Genomic DNA, 22,032 nt, shown 5'->3' with positions numbered 1-22,032 from the left:
CAAGTGCTGGCGAGGATGTGGGGAAAAGGGTACACTTGTTCATTGTTGGTGGGACTGCAAATTGGTGCAGCCAATTTGGAAAGCAGTATGGAGATTTCTTGGAAAGCTGGGAATGGAACCACCATTTGACCCAGCTATTCCCCTTCTCGGTCTATTCCCTAAAGACTTAATAAGAGCATGCTACAGGGACACTGCTACATCAATGTTCATAGCAGCACAATTCACGATAGCAAGATTGTGGAACCAACCTAGATGCCCTTCAATAGATGAATGGATAAAAAAATGTGGCATTTATACACAATGGAGTATTACTCTGCATTAAAAAACGACAAAATCATAGAATTTGGAGGGAAATGGATGGCATTAGAGCAGATTATGCTAAGTGAAGCTAGCCAATCCCTAAAAAATAAATGCCAAATGTCTTCTTTGATATAAGGGGAGTAACTAAGCACAGAGTAGGGACGAAGAGCATGAGAAGAAGATTAACATTAAACAGGGATGAGAGGTGCGAGGGAAAGGGAGAGAGAAGGGAAATTACATGGAAATGGAAGGTGATCCTCAGGGTTATACAAAATTACATACAAGAGGAAGTGAGGGGTAAGGGAAGAATAATACAAGTGGAAGAAATGATTTACAGTAGAGGGGGTAGAGAGAGAAGAGGGGAGGGGAGGGGAGGGGAGGGGGGATAGTAAAGGATAGGAAAGGCAGCAGAATACAACAGACACTAGAATGGCAATGTGTAAATCAATGGAAGTGTAAATGATGTGATTCAGCAATCTGTATACGGGGTAAAAATGGGAGTTCATAACCCACTTGAATCAAACTGTGAAATATGATATATCAAGAACTATGTAATGTTTTGAACGACCAACAATAAAAAGAAAAAAAAATTAAAAAATAAAATCCTCTAAAAAAGTAGCAGGCAGGATCATACTGCAGAAAGCTCATCTAATCCAATGAGAGGGAAATCTAGGAACAGGATGGTAAAATGACGAAGTCAAATAGTTCATTAGTCAGGACACAAATTAGGCTCCAGATCTTTGAACTGTTGATTAATTTTTTTTAAGAAAAAAAGATTAAGATGGACAAATAACAAGGGACAAGCATTCACCTACAGAATCTCAAAGTTCTAGAAATTGAGTGAAGCTTCTCTTTTAGCTATAGAGTTTAGTATTTCATTTAAATTTTGATGTTATCTTTACTTTATAAATGCAAATTAGACTCCCAGATCATATCTGCTACCAAGTAACATTTTTTTTCAAAGTAATTAGAAATTTTCATGGGAAAGGTAATGGTGGCAATGGAAGGACTCTAGAGAGGAATAGCAAAGCTGGATTATCTCCTGATAGGTTAGACAAACCTAGCAATCTCTTGTTGTTATGGGCCAGGCTATATGGGCAATGACCATACAGACTCCATTTTACCCTGAGACTCCATGTCATATAAGAGAGGCTTCTTCCATGGGAACACTGCGCCTCTGATAGCAATAGTTGTTTGGCATAACATGTTTGGCAACATAAAATGGCAATTCTTATGCAATGTAAAATTTTTCTCTTTTTGGTTTCCATTTTTCTTGGACAATGTACCCTGTCAGAGATTTACTGTCTAGACGTAACCATTCTCTAACTTGTATTCAACTAGGGTCATTTTGACCCACTTCCCTTCTGCTTGCTTGCTGCTATGGCAATCTGGAAAGTCCCGTGGGAAATACCTATGTACTCATTGCATTGTTTCACTAACTGCTCAATTCAGCTTCTGTACCCCTGACTGTTTGCAGCTACGTCAACCCAAATGTGGTTTTTACTTTTAAAGACCCTGAAATGCTCAGGCTTGGGGCTGTTCCTCGTAGAGACAGTTCCAGGTCTTAGGGGGAGCAGTTGCCAAAATGGACTTGGTATGTTTTCTGAGCAGTCTGCCCCACAACATTGGCTAGGCAGTGACTAGGTCAGGCTCAGCTCTGGCAGGGCAAACTTCTGTTCCAAAAGGAGTTATCTCATGTTCTCTGAGCTAAGAAGCTATTTTGCTGACACCCACTCAAGGTTTTCCCTCTGCTCTTTCTCCTGGGCTTTCCTCTGAACTTCTCTATGGTTGCCAACTCTACCTGAAGAAGAATCAAACATCCATACAGAACATTGCATTTCCTCTCAATCACAATGCTATTGGACATTTACCATTTGGGATGTGATCACTGGATGAAGGACCATCTCCCCACCAGCTTCTAAGCTTCTCATGGGCTGTGCCCATGTTGATCTTTCCTTATTATTGTTCACAGTACTCAGCAGAGTGTAGGCAAAAGTAGGCCCTCCACAAGTACTTATGAGAAATAGCCCACGCTTTCTCCTCTGCATGGGAAAAAAAGAAATCACTAACCAGAGCTCACTCATTTTCCTGCTGTCAGCCTCAAAATTTGCCTGTCTTCCCATCCTTTCTCCATTCCCTCCTGTTACAGTTGAAGACACGCTGGTCCTACCTATGGCTAATCCTTCCACCTGTGCTCTGGGTTACAGCCTTTTCTACCTTTCCATACAGCATACTCTTAATTACTCCCATTCCTGTCTATATGTCTTCAACTTGCCCATTTTATTGGCTCATCATCATTAAAATGTAAAAAGACACTTAGGCTGTATTAATTTGAAAGAAACCATTTCCCAAAGAAAGGTGCATGCATGTGGGTGGGGGACAGATCTCATGAAAATCAATGTAAGATCAGTGAGTAGAAGAAAAAGACCAGAGGATGGAGCAGGGTGTGGAGTGCAGTGACTTGATCATGGTCTCTCTGGCTGTGTTGCCCTGGGAACTTCTTGTGAAAAGGTGCAGGTCAAGTGGCCCAGTTGCTATGGTGATGCCCAGCCCAGGAGTCTCCATGCAAAGGTGCAGAGCTGTATCAGTCTGGACTTTGAGCTTAGTCACCAACTTCCAGACAGGGAATTCTGAGCATAATAAGATGACCCTAATGCCTTGTCAGTCCTGTGTCCTTCAGATACATGCTTTGCTGAAACTTTCCCACAAACAACATTTTGATAATAAAACCTATATAATAAATGTTCTGTGTTAGTTCTGAGTCATTGTTTCTCCATCAGAGAACAGTGTCCCACCTAGCCCCAGCTTTTTTTCTCTCTCAATGTATGTCTTTTACTGTTTTCTCAATCCCCTGTTGCTCCTTGCTGGTGTTTTTCTGAATTAACGGCCCTGGCTGAGAGATGGGGTAGGGGCTACAGGGGAGGTAAAGGGGAAATACTGAGGAATGATATTGACCAAACTGTATTATTACATTGTGTGCATAAACAAATATGTAACAGCAAATGCTACTATTATGTAGAGTTATAATGTCCCAATAAAAATATGGGGAAAAAGTATAAAACAAGGAAAGAAACCCTTTTCCAGCTACTGCTCCTCTTCCATCTGCCCATTTGCTAGTAAACTTATTGAGACTTGATGACACTGTTTCTGAGTCCAACCTACCATTCATTCTTCAGGCTCCTAAGACTTCACTGGAAATTATTTCCCAAGGTCTCCTTTTCACCAAGCCCAGTGGTTCCTTTTAAGTACTTTTATTTCATCTATCAACAATATTTGATAGTGTTGATCACTCTACTTATCCAAACTTGTTTCCTTTACAGGACAGACATCCTCACGTATCACTCCTACTTCTTTAGCTCCTCTCAGGCTCTTTGTAGCTTCATTAATTTAAAAGCAATTTATCAGTCATTTAATGTGTGCCAGCCACTGTCCTAGGTGCCAAGGATAGAGTTGTGATCGGCACCCCAGTTCCGATCTTACAGAACGTATGTTCTAGTGAGGAAGTAGACAAAAATGTAGATTTTTAAAAAAAGAATAATATTAGAAAGTTATTAAGTCAACCATGGATTCAACTTCTGAGTAATGTTAAGCTCTCTTGACAGAACCCGACACACCAGAAGGGGGGTACTCAACAGCAAGAAGTTAAAGAACTGCTGAAGGCTGGAGTTGAAGGTGGAAACGTAAAGAGAAATTAAACTAGTTTAGATCTCCTACCTCACAAGAACTTCCCTAAGGAACTTTTCCCTTTCCAAGAGGAGCCCATAAAGAACTTGCATTCTGATCTGGAACCAGAAGTCATATAAGAAGGACCCACTCTCCTCAAGGAACATCTCCTACCTCTAAGATTCTAGTCAGTGAAAATAAACCAATTCCTAACCCAGATCAGGACACTTAGAGCCAGGCAATGACTAGTCTATCCTGCATGCCTCCATTGCATCTAGTGTGATGAACTTGGTTATCAAGAGGACAACTAAAGCCACTAAACCATGATCCCCTTGTGCCTAGCAGTCATTCAGCACATATAAGAAAGACGTGAGACTAAATCATATGTGCCACACCAGTTATTTGCCTGTTGACTCGCAGATGTATCCTCCCTCAGTCCCTTGTTCTGCTTTGGATCATCAGGGACTGAGTCTTGCAAACTACATTTCCAAGCTTCCCTCAATTCTTGCCATCCACTTAGTTACAGCTAATGTGAGCTCTTGGTAGGAAATGCAGTACAGTTGGAAGAAGAAGCCGAGATATTTTCTAGCCCCTCTTGCTTTTTTGGGTTGTATCTCCAGCAATAGCTAAGTGGTTGCAGGCTCTGTCAGACAAACACCAGGATGATTACTATATCCACCACTTGATCCCAGCTCTTGGACTCTGCTAATTTCAATAACCCTTCCCACATCCCTTTGTACGACTCCAAAGGATGGGAACAGCTTCCTGCTCTTGCTCTTCTGAGTTGGCTTACCTTTTTCTGCTGTTTCTTCAGGCCTCCAAACAGTTCGGTCATCAAGTATTTTTCGTACATTTATTCCATGAAATTACTCAAAATAGACTCTGTTTTCTGGCTGAACCCTTACTGGTACTCAAACCCTGGGCAAATCACCAAAATATAATGCAAATAATAGGCCTTATGATCAATTGCAACAGAATTACCCACAGAAGAAACATAAATCCAATTCCAAAGCCTAAAATTATTACTATTATACAATGATGATGATGATGATGATGATGAAGATGATGATAAAGATGATGTCCTGACTAAACCCTCAAAGAGGTTCCAAGGAGATGAGAACATATTTTTTGCCTCACATAAAACAAGGTCTTGTGACATTCAGTCCTGTATGACTCCTTAAAAACCTGTGTTGATTCTCCTGCATCCTTCAAAACTAACAAAAAAGTTTTCAAAATACAATGGCAAAACAAACTGTAAAAGATTATTTTTATTGAGATTCATTAATATTGAAGAGTAACTTTATTTGAAAAATAATTTTATTTTGCAGTAAATAACTGAAATCCTCAATGAATCATCTTAAAGTTATGAAATTATTTAAATTTTCATTACTCTAAAAAGCAAAAGAAGAGATTATGCTGAGAAAAAGCAATAATTAAAAGATGGTAGATATATACCCCTAAATAGCAATAATTACATTAAATATAAGTAGGCTAAATATTTAAAATAATGACTTGGATTGTTGGACTATATAAATAAATTTTTAAAATTACTATATACATAGAAAAATATGATCATCAAAATGTGATAAATTGAATAAAGGTTGTACAAATTCTCTACATTAAAAGCTGCAAAACTTTATTGAGATCAATTGCTAACAAAAGGTATTGATGAATAGTCACATCATACTTGAGGATTGAAAATAACCAGTATTACAGAGCTGCTGGTTCTACCTAATATGGAGAGTGTGCAGGTTCCAATGCTGGTCACTTTCATGTTACTTTTGACCTGGTGGAATGGAACACTACCTATGGAAGAATCTAAAGGTAAAGTGTTGCAATCCATGGTCCAAGAGATGGCAGTCTTGATAAAGTACCTTTTCTGGAGAGAAGGTAGACAAATTCAACAGGAATGTGTCTCATAAGAAAGAAGTAAACAAGTGGAAGAAATTAAGAGGGGCTGGGAACAATTGAGTACAACAATCAGAATGCACATTAGCTCTTTTCCAAAAAAGATGTTACACATTAATGAAAGTACACTTCACTGCCCTGACAGAAGAGGGCACTCTTAATCTTAGAAACCTATTATTCATCCAAACCCTTCTTTACTACACTTCTTAATGATCCAGTTAAATACAAGATATTAAAAACAGAATATGGTTGCTACCCATATAAAGCAATTATTACAAGAAAAAAGAAAATGGGTATCAACTATTCTTATCCAATGAAAATGGTTTTTAAGAAGGAAAAACAATAAAACTGCAATACATTTCAACATGAATTATGTTATTTATAAATAAATGCAGTATGAGAGAACACCTCAAATAAGAAATGTAGAATAAAATGGGCATAAAATAGAAATACACAAAATGGATCATCAAACTTAGGAAATAATCTGAATTAAAAATAGAGGTCAAAATAAATTTCAGGGTCTCCAAGGGGAAATCAATTTGTTTAAAAATAAAATAACATTGAGGAGATGAATGAAACCAATTAAGAGAAAGGAAGTAAATCAGAGGAACTGAGAGCAACTACTTTTGGAATAGGCATAATTGGAATCCATGAAGAAGAAAAACAAAATATGATATAACTAATATTTTATAGTACAATTCAACAAAACAGTCCAAAGGAAAAATATGTAATCTACATAGTGAAAAGGCCACCATGACCAGAATTGTCAATTGCAAGCTATAACCTGTTGGAATTTAAAAACACTGTTACACTTTAAAGACAAAGAAGATATACCACTAGCCTCTCAATTAAATGGCCAAGTCATTTGCAAAGGATAGAAAATCAGATTTGCAGCAGACTTCTCAATGACAACATGCAAAGTAAAATAAAACTGGAGCAACATTTCCTGAAACTCAGAGTCAACTCGCGCACGTGTGTGTGTGTGTGTGTGTGTGTGTGTATATGTGTGTAAAACAAAGGTGTGGTAAGGATGGGAGAATTATTTGTAAGTGGCATATGTTTTGATAAAGTTAAAATAGTATAATTTAAAAAGGGTAGAAGGGAAGGAGAAAGAAGAATAAGCTCATTGATTGTCACATAGGTAATAGATATTATTAGGAGGACATCACTTAAAGAAGACAACACAAATAGTAGATGTCCAAATAAGGAAAAGAGAAAAGAAGAACATTTTGAAAAGTAAATATAGAATAAAAATATACACCCATTTCTAAATATAAAAAAGAAAAAAATAAGCAAAATAAGACTACCTTGGGGATACAAAAGCAAAAATAGAAGACAAAACGCACACAACATTGTATGAACGACAGATAAGTAAGGGTAAACAAGAAATAAAACATTAATGTAAAGCATATGAATATTATTCCACTTTACCCCCTAATGGAAATATACTTTCTTAAGCAGGTGTGGAAAAACTGATGTTAGGTTACCTGTAAACCACAATAAATTTCATAAAGCAGAAATAGTAGGAATAGTATTCTCTTGTCACATTGTAATGAAACTAGAATTAATAACAATAAAAAATAACAACAAAGCAGAGACTTCAACCTGAAGCTGGAAAATCTCTATAAACAGCACTTTCAATGTAAATTAAAATTAAGGATTTCTAAATAAAATAATGATAATGAAAACAATAGCTGAGAAATGTTGGGTGAATGTGATAAAAATGAGAGTACTACTGACCATGATGGTAATAATAGTATTTACTGAGCACTTGAAACTTCATACCTGATGCAGAAGTTTTCTACGTATTTAATTTAGCTATACACACACCCATATGCAAAAAAACATAATTACATATAAGGATATAGGTGTGATCATGGATGAGTTTGCTAGGACTCTCATAACATTCAGAGACTAAGAGCCTTAAACAAATGAAATTTATTTCCCCAAAGGTCTGGAGATTAGAAGTCCAAGTTCAAAGTGTCAGCAGGGTTGATTTCTGCCAAGTCCTCTCTCCTTGCTTGTGGATATCATTTTACAGTGCCTCGTTTCCTCTTTTTAAAAGGATACCATTGTATTGGAACGGGGGTGCACACCATTAACCTCATTTATCACCTCTTGAAAGGCCCAAATAGAGTCACATTCTGAGTCCTGAGGATAAACACTTCAACTTCTGAGCTTTTAGGGGAAAATATTCAGCCCATTACAGATGCTAAACTTTTTCTTGTTTTGTTGTAGTCTTTTATTTCTTTATCCTTTTTTTTTTTTTCTGAATTCCCTGGTCTCATGTCTTACTCACCTCTTTCTGCATTTTATGTTCCTATTCAACCATTCACATGAAAACACTTCCTGGAAGCCCTCTAACTTATTCATCCCGCAGGAGGCACAACATTATTGGTGCTGGTGTAGATGTACCAGTCCATCCAGCTGTGCCCTGATGGTTTGTGGGCAATAGAAATAATGCTGCAGAAACAACCCTGCCCTTATGTCCTGGACAAATTCCAGAAGTAGGGTTTCCAGTTGGAAGGGTAAACATACATTTGATTTCAACAGATGCTGCTATATTGGCTTTCAAAATGGCTGCAACACTTCACACCCACAAGAGGTAGTAATATTACCTCCTCTTAAGGCTCAAGAAGCTGAAGTGTGAAAAAGTAAGGAATTTGCTCCTGCTTATCAGCGGCCAAACCGAGGTCCACAGTCCTCCTGCTCAGCCTACAAATCCACACTTGGTCCACCCAACACTCAGCTTCCCAAAGTGACAGACATTTGCCCTGCGGCATCCAGGTGTGTGAATTTCAGGGCAAAGAGCTGTTTTTTCTCTTGACTCTCTTGTCCACTCAGTTGTCTGTATCCTCATTGTGGCCTGCTGGGTCACAGCTGCTGGGCTTGTACTATTTACAACACATAATAGTCCTCTCATAAAAATATAATGATGTGCAATTTGTAAGAATAATGATCCTGCAGGAGCAGAAGTGGATACTAGAGCTTGATGCCACTAAATTTTATCTGAGGGGTCACATGAGATTACCAGTGTAGTGGAGAAATATGGGGCCTCTTCTACCCAACCAAACGCATTATCCAGGTAAATGCTCTACAGACATAGTAAGAAAAAGAGAGGCAGGTACTGTGGTCAGTTTTGTTATGACATCTTTGCTCTATAGTTTTTTTTTCTTTCCGTAAATAACTAACAAAAACGCTATTCAATTAGGTCCTGCTTACTTAGTACATTTTTGAGAGAGACAGAGAAAGAGGGAGACAGAGACAGAGCAAGAAAGAGGACGAGAGCAGCATTAATTTTAAGAATAAACAAGCTGAGGCATCTTTCTGTAGCTGTTGTCAATGGAGCTCATTTTGAGAATCCAATTATGCCTCTGGACATGTACACTGGAAAAGGTTAGCTATAATAATTCAAACAGCATCGCTGTAACAACATCCTTTCCAAATAAATTTGAGAGAAAACAAACAAGTTTCTGTTTTGACCACAGGGGGAAAAGAATCAGCATGGCGTTTGAATCCTTTCACAGCTTATGGGAGAGAAGTTCCGCCTATTTGTGAGTTTTGGCAGGAGAGATGTGAATAATAACATTTCATTTTCTCCTTGGAAAAATATAAGAGGCAGCCGTTAGGTCGACATAGAAATTGGCAAATGGTAAAATTCAACAGGTCTAATTCACACTTGACCATGAGCGCTACTCTGTGCAATGGCACAGGCCTTTCAAGGTCTCTGGCAGAGAGGAAACTTGCAGGGAAAATAAGGAGCAAGAAGAACCACCAGAGTGATTCAGTTTTGCATGATGGGGCCATGTTGTATAATCCCTCTGACCTTCAGCCTTCTTTTAAACAGTTCTTTAAATAACTGGGCTCTTCATTTTTTTCCTTTAATATCTGTTACAGTCACTTTGAATGAATGCTCTAGTTTGAAATATCCTCAGGAAGTGGCAATTAAAAAAAAAAAAAAGAGAAACACATCTAATCATGTCTGTGTAGCCTCATTGAGTCTGCGTAGCGTCCTCCAATTAGTCCCGTATTTTCTTCTTTCTATTTCGCCACTTGTTCTGGCTTTCTTCACCGCTAATAATATTAGTGACAAGTGTTTGTAGAGTTATCTTCAGCTCTTCAAGAGTAGACTTTTTAACCACTTCCCAGGGAGACTGAAGAGTAGGTGTAATTTGTCCCAGTTTATAAACATGGAACAGATTACCTAAGTCACCAGCTGGCTCAAGGTCACATAGTATTCCTGGCTAGAAATACTCCTAAGCCTCCAACTATGGATCCAAGCTGTTGCCATTGCCTTCCACTTTAACAAATAGCAAGGCAGATTAACTGTCAGTCTCTTTCACCTTCTGTATGAAATCCACAGGCTATGGGATAATTTGGTACCAATTAGCAGTGGCTACATGGAATGCTATTTGGGAAGAATCATGACATCATCAATGCTGTGGTGGGTGGGTTCGTAATATCTGCCATGTATGTGGAGAGGGGCAAGTTAACACACCTAATATATACTTTCCAACCTTGTCAGCCCCAGAAGACTTACTTTCCATTTTGATGATTATTTTCATTGGTACCGATTTTGTGTCAATCCAAACCCAGGGTCATTTCCTGAATCTTATTTCTCAGGGTTGAACCATGTCTATACTCCCCTGTTTTCCAACCTCTATACCCTGTTCTTCCATCTCCCTCAGTTCTTCCTCTCACATCCGTATTATTGAACTCTAAGAGCATTCCCAACTTCTTGACCCCTTTCTTTCAGTGTACTTGACTCTATTATTCATTACTTCAATTATTAAGATGCTAAATTTGTTCTCCTTTGTCTTTTCATTGCACTTTATTTGAATATTTCATATAGTCAGTTAATCCAGTCTACTTTATTCCCACATTTTTATTGGTTCTTATAGCTGTGCATAATGATGGGATCTGTTGTTGCGTATTTATACGTGCACACAATATAATGATGTAATTTGGCCAAAATCACCCCCAGCACTTCCCCACTCTCTTCCCACCTCCCATTCCTTGTCCCTTTCCTCTAATGATTTTCATGAGATCCTTGCCCCCCCACCTTTCTTTTCGTTTTTCCTCTCTAACTTCCATGTATGAGAGAAAACACGACTCTGGATCTCAGTTTGCTGTATTTTGCTTAGCATAATAGTATCAAGTTCCATCATTTTTCTGCAAGTGACATAATTTTATTCTTCATGGCTGAATGACACTCCATTGTGTATATATACCACATTTTCTTTATCCATTCATCTGTTGATGGACACCTATGCAGGTTCCAGAGTTTAGCTATTGTAAATTGTGCTGCTATAAACATGGGTGTGCATGTATCACTATAGTCAGATGACTTTAATTCTTTACAATAAATACTAAGGATACTAATATCTGAGTCCTATGATGGTTCCAAGCCTACCCTTTTTGTGGACCCTCTGTACTGATTTCCATGGCAGTTATACTAATTTACAATCCCACAACCAATACAAAAGTGTTCCTTTTTTTCCACACCCTCTCCATAATTTATTATTGTCTGTATTCTTGATGACTGGCATTCTGACTTGTGTCAAATGATGTCAATGTAGTTTTTATATCCATTTCCCTAATTGCTAATGATGTGGAACATCTTTTCATATATTTGTTGGTCATTTGTATTTCTTCCTTTGAGAAGTGTCTGCTTAACTCATTTGCACATTCATTAATTGGGTTATTTTTTTCTGACCAGTCTACTTTGAAGTTTGAGCCCTGCTGGTGTCAAAATATAAATCTTCAGGCCACTAAAAACTTTTGTTTTTCAGTTGCAACTGGTCTGAGGTGCTTTTCAAATCTTTATTCATCAATGTTCAGTGGCCTTATGGTGCACATCACTGTGTGAAAGATGCTCCTAGAGCTACACAATGCAACTACACCATTGGTCAGCAGCCCCTTTCATTCCACTTATTGGTTATTCCAAACCTTCAGAACTAGCTCCAAATTACCCAAAGAATATATCCAATCCCTTAACCCATTAAAATATGACTCCATAATTTATCAATTTGAAATCATTATATAAGGTAGACTTCAATCTCTCAGTCCTCAACTTAAACAATTGTCTATATCCACCTTGAAAACACTGGCCACCTCTTCTACAGCTGTTCCATCCTCCTATTCAAGCTCTAGACACCTCCTTTCCTCTGAGATTCCACCACATGAATCAATTCCTCTTTCTTAAATCTTAAAGTACTTTCTCGTGACTCCTTTTTTCCCCTCAACTTATATTAAAGTTTCTCAAACTTAAATGAAGAACAGGACACACTTTTTGTAATAGATATCATGAGCATGCTACCCACACATCCTTTCCATTTGGAGGTACACCAGTGTGACTTCACACTGCTGATATCTGCATCCTTGTGTCTCTGGCCACCAGAGCCAATTCTGCCTTCATTCTGCAAGCTGACAAGTTCCATGGGATTAATGAATCTACCCTACTGCCAGAGTAGTCCTCCACTAATGATTAATTGTAAATAGTACATAAATGCACCATAAATCTCTGGCCAGGTGAGATCAACTCTAAAGTATATGTTCTGTATTATCACCAGTTTCCTCAACGAGCCTTAAGTCCAGTTGCCCCAAATAGTACATTTTATTTTTAATGCTTCCCTTCTCTGTCCCATTTCAGTTTTTCTCCAGAAGCATTTCCTGGGATTCCTTCCAAAATAAACTACTTGCCCTTGAAACCATGTTTCCAAACTCAGCTTCTGGGAAAACACAAAACCAGGACAACCTTGTTTGACAGTCTGATCACACGACCTTTCACTCCCCTCTTACTGTTAAGGTTCTTGAAGAATAATCATATCATTAAGATATAACAGTTACTACTGGTGCATATAACCCCAAATGACTTATGTAATTTAAGGGTTTTCTTGTTATCATGAAATGATAAATTTGAACTTAAGGATCTCTGGGTTGATATGGCAGTTATACAATGTCGTCAGGGACCCAGGCATCTTAGGTCTTTCCAAACTCAATTCTTTGCTTATCTTAGAAACCTCATGGCCAGTTCCCTTCTTCAGTACCACCTCTAGGTTTAAGGAAGGAAAATGGTGATGGGTGGACATGAGGCAAAAGATTCATGCCACCCAGGTCAGCTCTTTCATCAAGGATCTTTCCCAAGAGTATTCTCCTTCTTACATCTTATTGGCCAGAATTTAGCCCCTAACCTTAAGAGAGATTGAAAAAGATATTTTTTTTTGTTTGTTTTTAAATCTGAGTTTTCTGTTTACCCTAACCATATTGGGATTCTCCAAAAATAGATGTGGAGTAAGTAGATAAATACCTATCTCTGCTACAACAGTCTATGTGACCAGTTGGAACTTCATAACTCCTGTCTTCTACCATAACTCCTGATTTCTACTATTCAGTGAAAAATGCTCTAAGTTAACAATTATTGCCTACCTCCTGTACACAAAAGACAATGTTCAGTTCATTTCTTATTGACTTTCTATTTTTCATTGGCTCCCTGATTTTATTTAGCCCTTTGGTCCACATTTCCCCGTACTGAATTGAACTTTAAAAAGTCGTTATGGAGCTGGGAGTATTATAGCTCAATGGTAAATCTCCAGTACTAAAAGAAACAAAACAAAAAGCCCTTACTGAGGTCTCTAACTTTCCAAAGTACACTAGTTTTTTTTTTTTTTTGCTAATGCTAGTTAAAAAGAAATGGAGAACGGATATAAAATGGTGGAAAGAAAATATCATCACTCTGTCCAGATCCCCTTGAATCCATTTTTAGCATTTATTTCAATATTGTTTTAGTGTTGGGACATTGGTGTACTTTCACTTCCAACAGTTCTGTCTATGAGGGTCCTGTCCACCAGATGGAGTCCTCTTTTCCTGAACAGAGAGCTGGAGGTGCTAGAAGAACTGGCCTGTTCCTTGGGTGCAGAAGTATGAAAGTCCCAGCTCCCTTGCTCAAATATTGACAGCTGTGGTGCTGATGTGTTTATAACCCCGAGCTGCCCAGGGGATTGAGATAAAGCTCCCTTCTGCAGGACTTCACCTCAGAGCCCCAATCTACTTCCCTGTCCTGCTTCCCACCCATTATTCAACTGCACCGAGAATAATTCCTTAATATATCACTTGCACACTTCTGGGGAATCAATTTTAAGACTATAAGGTAATAAATATTTGTTAGACTGAAGGAACTGAACTAAATCAAACAAGTCTTTCAAGATGTGTTGCTGCATTAAGATAGCTTTTGAAGTTTTTATATTACCTTTCTAGAAATTAGAATGTTGGTTCTGGAAAGCAATATTTCGCTACAGCTCATAAAGTCTAAGAAATCCAATTGCAATCATTTGCTTAAATGTGTAGTTTTTCTAACATTTATCCATAAACCATAGATGAAATCACATCAATAGTTTTAATACAATATTGTCCAAGCAGTTTGGAATTGTGCTCTATACTAGCATTCTTAATTTTATCATTTCCCAAGAGTTATTCGTTGAAGTTATAGAAATTTAACATGCAGTTTCTGGGATATCTCACTGGAAATATGGGAATATATAGACACATTGTCTTTCTATAAACCCATCCTTTCTTTTCTAAGGAAGAAAAGTACAAAGGGTACTAAAATTTCCAGTATCTTTTTCCTCCCTTGTGACTGTGCAAGCTATCAATGCATTGCCTCTTACCAAATGTATCCCTCTGCCTTCTCTGTGACAAGGGCGGGGAGCCTTATCAATATTTCTCCTTTAACTACAGATACCATGTTAAACCTGGTCAGTGGAGGACACTGGACAACACCAGGAATGGAAGGGGATTTGTCTTCTTGGTTTTGCTATGTTCTTCTTGTGGAGTTACTTGTATCCCTGTGAGTGGTGGTATTTGGGGGTCATTATCCCTGCCTTGTTTTAAATATTTACTCCCTCTAAAACTCATGTTGATACCCCTGTGACAGCACTGGGGGTGGGGCCTTTAAGAGGTGTTTAGGTGAGAATTCTCCACCCTCAAGAAAGCATTAGTGCTGTTTCATTGGGAGCAGGTTAGTAACATAAAGAATGAGTTTCCTCTCTCATATGCATGCTCTCCTGCCCCTCTACCTCTTGCCATGTAATGACACAGCAGGAAAGTTCTTGCAAGATGCCTTGATCTTGGACTTCTCAGCCTCCAGATGGAAACAAGTGTTCTCTCTTTATGAATTAACCATTCTATGATATGCTGTTACAGCAGCAGAAAACTGACTAAGACAGCCTTCATAGCCAGCAGCAAAAATCATCTATCTGCTTGTGCTGAGTGTTGCTAACCTCCTGAGGATAGCTGAGTGTATCCCTGGCACCTGGAACATTTTTTTTTTCTGGTGATTTCCTGACAGTACCCTTTTGAGTCAAAGGTACCTGCCAGTCCCTCAGACATCTTCCAGGAACATTTCAAGAAAATCCATCTGGTCCCTGACTAGCTTTCCAGGAATTCTGTGGCTTCTTCCTCTTATTCCGCTTCGTGGTGCCTGCTGAATTTATCTGACCTTCCAGAAGGTGGTTCTCTGCTCACTAACCCAGGCTCATCCTGCTGACTTTGAATCATATAGCCATAACATTGATTTTCTCTGCAGATTCCCAGACTTTAACCATGCACTCGCCAACAAGACTTGCATCCCAGCCATAGGAAATTCCCTGTGTCCCAAGTCCCAAGTTAGTTCCCTCCTTGGGTACCTTCCCTCAGCCCTGGAGTATCCTTAAGAGTTCTTTTTACCTGATCTTAGCCAGTTGCCTATAACTTCTTTCCCCTGTGAATAATTGTTCACATTAGACTTTTCTTGTTCTGTAGGATCCTTGACCAGGGCAGTGATTAAATGATGAAAAATACTTAAATCTTAAAATTTGCTCATTCTGTATGAGAAAATCTTTGCTAGCTTCTCTTCTGGCAGAAAATTAATATCTAGAATATGTAAAGAACTCAAAACATTTAACACTAAAAACATGAACAACCCAAATCATAAATGGGTGAATGAATTAATCAACCATTTCTCAAAAGAAGAAATACAAATGACAAACAAATATATGAAAAATGTTCAATATCTTTAGCAATTAGGGATATTTCATCTCACCCTAGTAAGAATGGCAACCACCAAGAATATAAGTAATTGTATAACTAATTAGAACAAATTTTAAAAAAATAAAAGACAGGAAAAGAAAGAATATAAATAATAATAAATTCTGGAGGGAATTTTTTTGGGGGGAAAAGAACACCTTTACACTGTCAGTGGGATTGTCAATTAGTATATCCACTACGGAAATAAGTATGGATGTTCCTCAAAAGACTAGGCATAGAACCAGGCATAACACTCCTTGGTGTTTATCCTGAAGAATTAAAATCATCTGACTATAGTGATATATGCATACCCATGTTTATAGCAGCACTATTCACAACAGCCAAACTCTGGAACCAGCCTAGATGTCCATCAATAGATGGGTGGATGAAGAAAATGTGGTGTGTTTACACAATGGAGTTTTATTCAGCCATAAAGAAAAATGAAATCATGTCATTTTTAGCAAAATGGATGGAACTTGAGACCATTAACCATGGTTAAGTGACATAAGGCAATCTCAGAAGGCTAAGAGTCATGTCTTCTCTCACATGTGGAAGTCAAATAAGAAAAAGGAAAAGAAAGGTGAGGGGCAGGTTGTTTCATGAAAATCAAAAGGAGATCAGTAGAGCAGAAGAAAGAGACCAGGGTTGGGGAGGAGGAGGGGGAAAGGGGAAATACTGGGGAGTGATATTGGCCAAATTCTATTGTTATGTTTTGTGCTTGTATGAACATGTAACAACAAATCCCACCATATGTACAACTATGCTGCACCAATAAAACCAAAAGACATTACTTGTAAAGATGCTAAGAAATGTAATAACTATAATCGATAATGATTGAAAATACTTGGTTCCCCAAGATGTCTTATTTGTTATTTCTCTGAAGCTATTAAGTATAAACAGCAGTACAAAAAGTTGGCCATTCTTTAAATGTATGAGTTCTTTGAAGATTATGTACAGAATAGAGGACACAGAGACTAATCCACAAAGCTACAACTATCTTATATTTGATAAAGGGGCTAAAAGCATGCAATGGAGGAAGGATAGCATCTTCAACAAATGTTGCTGGGAAAACTGGAAATCCATATGCAACAAAATGAAACTGAATCCCTTTCTCTCGCCATGCACAAAAGTTAACTCAAAGTGGATCAAGGAGCTAGATATCAAATCAGAGACTCTGTGTCTGACAGAAGAAAAAGTTGGCTCCAATCTACATATTGTGGGGTCGGGCTCCAAATTCCTTAATAGGACACCCATAGCACAAGAGTTAATAACAAGAATCAACAAATGGGACTTTCTTAAACTGAAAAGTTTTTTCTCAGCAAGAGAAACAATAAGAGAGGTAAATAGGGAGCCTACATCATGGGAACAAATTTTTACTCCTCACACTTCAGATAGAGCCCTAATATCCAGAGTATACAAAGAACTCAAAAAATTAGACAATAAGATAACAAATAATCCAATCAACAAATGGGCCAAGGACCTGAACAGACACTTCACAGAGGAGGACATACAATCAATCAACAAGTACATGAAAAAATGCTCACCATCTCTAGCAGTCAGGGAAATGCAGATCAAAACCACCCTAAGAAACCATCTCACTCCAGTAAGATTGGCAGCCATTATGAAGTCAAACAACAACAAGTGCTGGCGAGGATGTGGGGAAAAGAGTACTCTTGTACATTGCTGGTGGGACTGCAAATTGGTGTGGCCAATTTGGAAAGCAGTATGGAGATTCCTGGGAAAGCTGGGAATGGAACCACCATTTGACGCAGCTATTGCCCTTCTTGGACTATTCCCTGAAGACCTTAAAAGAGCATACTACAGGGATACTGCCACATCGATGTTCATAGCAGCACAATTCACAATTGCTAGACTGTGGAACCAACCCAGATGCCCTTCAATAGATGAATGGATAAAAAAATGTGGCATTTATACACCATGGAGTATTACGCAGCACTAAAAAATGACAAAATCATGGAATTTGCAGGGAAATGGATGGCACTAGAGCAGATTATGCTTAGTGAAGCTAGCCAATCCCTAAAAAACAAATACCAAATGTTTTCTTTGATATAATGAGAGCAACTAAGAACAGAGCAGGGAGGAAGAGCAGGAAGAAAAGATTAACATTAAACAGAGACATGAGGTTGGAGGGAAAGGGAGAGAAAAGGGAAATTGCATGGGAATGGAGGGAGACCCTCATTGTTATACAAAATTACATATAAGAGGTTGTGAGGGGAATGGGATAATAAATAAGGAGGAAAATGAATTACAGTAGATGGGGTAGAGAGAGAAGATGGGAGGGGAGGGGAGGGGGGATAGTAGAGGATAGGAAAGGTAGCAGAATACAACAGTTACTAATATGGCATCATGTAAAATTGTGGATGTGATTCTGCAATCTGTATTTGGGGTAAAAATGGGAGTTCATAACCCACTTGAATCTAATGTATGAAATATGATATGTCAAGAGCTTTGTAATGTTTTGAATAACATATATATATATATATATATTTAAATAGGTTGTATCTTATATCTCTTTTTTTTCTAAAGTTGTTCTTGCACGCTTTACATGATTTTCAATTTCAAAGTGAAGTTGCCAGCTCTCAGAATGACAGCTCAGATTTTAATATATGGTTAACATAAAAACAATTAGACCAGCAGCTCAGGAGGCTGAGGCAGCAGGATCAGGAGTTCAAAGCCAGCCTCAGCAAAAACCAGGCACTGGACCCTGGGAATGTGGCTCAGTGTTTGAGTACCCCTGAGTTCAATCCCCATTACCAAAAAAAAAAAAAAGTTGTCACTCTTGGAGTATCTGCCTAGTGTTTCATACTCTACAAACAAACATCATATTTAATTCTCAAAAGACCTCTCAAGATCAGAATCCCTGTTTCTATAGTAGAGAGAAGAAAACAGAGGCTCTGAATTTCAGCTCATCCCCTTCATCACCTTAGGTTCTTTTTTAAAAATATATGTTTTCAAATTTGTTCTCATTAGTTTATACATGATAATAAAATGCATTTTGACACACTGTACACAAATGGAGCACAACTTCTCATTCCTCTGGCTATACATGGTGCAATAACACAGGCAGAGTTGTCACACATGTATATAGGTTAATAATGTCTGTCTCATTCCACTGTTCTTCCCATTCCCACAGCCTCTCCCCTCCCCTCACTCCCCTCTGCCCAATCCAAAGTTTCTTCATTCTTCCCTACCCTCCTTCATTATGGATCAACCACCACTTATCAGAGAAAACATTTGGCCTTTGTTTTTTTGGGGGGATTGGCTTATTTTGCTTAGTATGATATTCTCCCACTCCATCCTTTACCAGCAAAAGCCATAATTTCATTCTTCTTTAAGGCTGAGTAATATTCCATTGTGTATTATGTACTCATTTTATTTATCCATTCATCTATTGAAGGGTACCTAGTTTGGATTCCATAGCTATTGTGAATTGAGCTGCTATAAACAGTGATGTGGCTATGTCACTGTAGTATGCTGATTTTTAAGTCCTTTGGGTATAAACTGAGGAGTGGGATATGGTATCTCCTTCTGACAATCTCCAGATATTTTTCTGGTGTTCCCTGTTCCAGAGTCCATTGCTGCCATCCCTGATCCTGCCTCCCCAATCACAGAAAATATGAATAGGAGGTATGAGGACTCAGCTCTGGGAGCAGCTTTAACCTATACCCAGGTTCCAGCAAGATCGCATCACACAGAGGCAGCTCATGTGGTCCTTTCCTGTTGCTTCTGACAGGCCAAACTGCTGCCCAGCATAGCAGTGCATTCCTGTAATCCCAGCAACTCAGGAAGCTGAGACAGGAGGATCACAAGTTCAAGGGGAGAGACAGAAACTAAGCAAGGCCCTATGTCAATATAAAAAATAAAAAGGACTGGAGATGTGCCTCAGTGGTTAGGTGCTTCTGGGTTCAATCCCCCTTAAAAAAAAAAAAGGGAAAAGACATAAAGAGAAAAACAATAACAACAACAAAAACACCCTACAAGCTGCTGTGGCTTCAAAGCAACCTTTGTTCTCCCCCTTCTTCCTCTTCTTCCTGTCTTTTTCTCTTCCCATGAGGCCCACCCCCCACTCCAGTACCTGGCTGAATGCTGCTCACCTGCCATGCTCAACTTTAGTATTAACTCCTCCCTCTAAAGCATAAGGACATGGCCCACCATGGCCTTGCAACACTCAACTCTAATGGCTGATTCCCCGTGGGAATCGGGAACATCTGTAGTACAAGGACTGTGTTACATTCGCCTTTGCATCTAGCACCTAGCCCTGAGCTGCATGGAAGCCCCTTAATAAACGTCCAGGGAGAGAGAATAAAAGCAGAGAAGAGAGGAAGAAGGCAAGAAGGAAGGACTTGGGAAAGGAAGGAATGTATTTTTTGTCTCTCTTTGACCATTTTGGGGCATTTTATTAACTGAATTAAACTTGACATTTGGGGTATCTCCAAAACCATTTCAGTTGTCTCCTGGCTGAGCGCCTATTCCAGCCAGTGACCTCACTCAGAAGCAAAACGAATTATTCCACCACCATCACCACCCAGGACAACAAGAATGACATCAAACAACAGCTAACATTTAGTGAGCTCCTGTTATGTGCCAGTCCCCTTGCTAAGCATCTTTTGTGCATTATATCATCAATCACCACAATTACCCCAGGAGTGAACACTGCCCTGTTTCTATTTAAGGAAACTGAAGCTTAAGGATGCAAAGGGACTTGCCAAGGTCAACTGCAGTATTGGGATACTAAATCAGGCTGTTCCACACCAAGTCAAACTCATAACCCCCATGCCAAGCTGCTTTCTTAAGGAAGTTATTTATGTCGCTATTCATGCCCAGGGCACGCGCAACAGCAGACGGGCTCCTAAAGAGAAAGACCTAAGACTTTGATCAATAAAAGGTACTTTAAAGTCCCCCAAATCCCAAATGAATCAAAATATGATGACATGTCTTTATAGAAACAGAACGAAAGTCACCCCCAAGAGGAAATCTGCCTACTTATTGGGTAGGGGGTGGAAGAATGGGGAACAAGAGAAGTAGAAACAGTAATTTGCATAATATCCCACTAAATTGAAATAACAAATAATAAAATAAGCACTGAACTCAACTGAGAGGCACCAAGTAGACTATGATAAAGTATTATAAAAGTGAAGCTCTTGGGCAGAATCAATTCTTCAACAACCTGGAGAGTTTTTTGTCTCAGGTCATAATGCATATTTTCCATTAAACAAGTCCCCCATATGCTAAGTGAGGGAAAAAACAGTACATGGAGAAGGCGCTTGCAAAGGGAGAGCAATTGAATTCTGAACAGCAATGAAACAAGCTTCACAAGATTTGGTTTCAAAATTAAATGGTTTGTATGATGTTCACTTCAACTCTCAGTGCATCAAAGTATAAAATACTACTTTACATGCATTTCCACAGCCCATTTCTCTGTAATACCTCACTGCTTTGACAAGCATGCTATGTTAGAAGGAAATAACACACAAGGGGAGGTGGGATGCCTGGGGACAGCTCCGATGGGAGTCCTGTGACTTGCTTAAGATTATTCAAAGATCAATGCAAAAAAAATGTGTTTTGCATCTCTTTCCTAAACCTTGTCTGGAATCTCTAGGAGTAGAGAAAGCAAGGCTGAGAATTTGAAGCTTTGAGTCCTCAGCTGGAGATATACTTTTCTTTGGTTCTGCACATTTTAAATTTCAAAATGGTCCACTTTCAAGTGATTCATTGTCAGGGATTGTTCATTTGTTGGAGGACACGTCATTTACTTTGACGCAGGCAGAAGGTGCCACAAGGAGTATCTATTTCTAATTCCTCATCCTCAGATAGTCATATCATATGTGTAGTTGCATGTAAAAAGTCTAATTTTCAAAAATGACCACAGTTTTTTTAATCCCTCCTTGTATGCATGCTCTGTGGTTTTACAGCTTATCAAAAAAAAAAAAAAGATAATATGATTTCACCTCCCAGTGAGTCTTAAGTCTTACTGACCAATGTAATGTGGTAGAGGTGACAATGAGCAGGTTGTGAGCATGGCCCTGCTTCCACCATGTGACTGAGTCCAAATTAACTTGTTGGAGGATGAGAGATGAT

Source organism: Spermophilus citellus (genome assembly GCF_964194105.1).
Source record: "Spermophilus citellus genome assembly, chromosome: 3".
In the NCBI taxonomy this organism is placed as follows: Eukaryota; Metazoa; Chordata; class Mammalia; order Rodentia; family Sciuridae; genus Spermophilus; species Spermophilus citellus.
The sequence above is the reverse complement of the archived record's forward strand: the minus strand, read 5'-3'. Positions refer to the sequence as shown.